This window comes from Myotis davidii, unplaced genomic scaffold, assembly GCF_000327345.1.
Source record: "Myotis davidii unplaced genomic scaffold, ASM32734v1 scaffold1394, whole genome shotgun sequence".
Lineage (NCBI taxonomy): Eukaryota > Metazoa > Chordata > Mammalia > Chiroptera > Vespertilionidae > Myotis > Myotis davidii.
This window is the reverse complement of record NW_006285608.1, coordinates 24,829-26,389: the sequence shown is the minus strand read 5'-3', so window position 1 is coordinate 26,389 and position 1,561 is coordinate 24,829.

The window sequence follows — 1,561 nt, the reverse complement described above, 5'->3', positions numbered from 1 at the left end:
CTGAAGTCATTTTCGAGGTCCACCTTTTTTACTTCTTTTTAGTGGGGTCAAGTTCTAAGCTTTCTAAATCTCCATTTTCCCGCTAATGAAAACAAAAGAGGATTCCACCAGGTCTCCTACCTACCTAACTCCAAGTCTTTTGTGAGGATCAAATGAGATGAGGCACAGGAAAACGCTTCACAGACATTTGGTTAAAGTGTAAAATGTTTCCACCTGTGTTCCTGGGCTGAAGAAACTCCAAGGAGACTAGTCGCTAGGGAGGGGAAGCAGGTGTTGCTACATGACATCATTACCCGGCGCCCACAGCGACCGTGTCTGGGCTGGGCTGGGCTGGCTGTGGGCCACATTTTGCGCCATGAGGTCTTGGCAGCGTTGGCTGCGATTTGGTGGGGTGTCGCTCCAGGGCTGGTGGCGGGGCCTGTGTCCCACTTAGGGGAAGCCGAGTGTTGGTTTATCCGCACCAAGTCCGTGGTGCCGGCCAGTGGGCATGATGGCAGCTCCTGCGTTGAGAGTCTGCCCCCTGTGGTCAGTGCGGGTCATAGCGGCCAGTCGGAGGATAGGAGGGACACTTAGCATACTAGTCTTTTATATATATAGATTAACAAACGGCTGGTAACTACCCAAATGCCCATCAGTAGGCACTTGTTTCTTATATGGTATACACGCACAATGGAATGCTATGCAGCTCTTAAAAAGACTGAGGTTTACTCGTGGGCATACATCCAAGAGAAAAGAAAACATGTCCTCAAAGAAACTTGTTTAGAGAATTTAATAACATCTTTCTTCATAATAGCCCCAAACTGGAACAACCCGAATGCCCACGAAAGGAGAACAAATAAATTGCGGCTTATCCATACAGTGGAACACTCCTTAACAACAATAATAAAAGGAATGAGTGGATACACACAACAGGAACGGATTTCAAAAGCATTTTGTTAATCATACACAAAAGAGTGTGTACTGTAGGGTTCCATTCATATAAAGTTTAACGGGCAAAACTAAGCCATGGAAACAGAAATTAGAGCAGCGGTTGTCTGGGGAAGGTGCAGATTCCTGGAAGGGGCAGGCGAACTTTCAGGGATGGGGAGGAGGTGGAAATGGGGTGTTGCTGACACAATGGACACAGCTGTCTACATCACTGAATTACACACAGGAACTGCATTTAATTCTGGCTCAATTTAACAACAAAATTTATTGAATTAAAACAAAACACACCCTAGCCAAACTTCACATGTCCTGAAATGGAACGATCCCCGAATAAATGTAGCAGGGTTGGGGTGTGGGCCTGGGGTGGGCGGTGGAAGCAAGGGCGGGAAATGGGTATGGTGCTCCCGTCTGTGACAGAAGATGTGCACCTTTTCCAGAAGCTCACAGACGGTAGCATCTCTGGGAGGACGCGGAAGGCACTGCTGACGGTGCCGGTCTCTCTGGGGGCTGGAGGCCTCAGGCCTGAAGTGGGAGGGCCACGTCTCAGTGCTCTTTGTACTGTTAGCATTTCTTTGACCCTGCTCATATTTTTTTAAATATAAAAATGAGGGGAGCGGGGTGGGGCGGTGGGGAG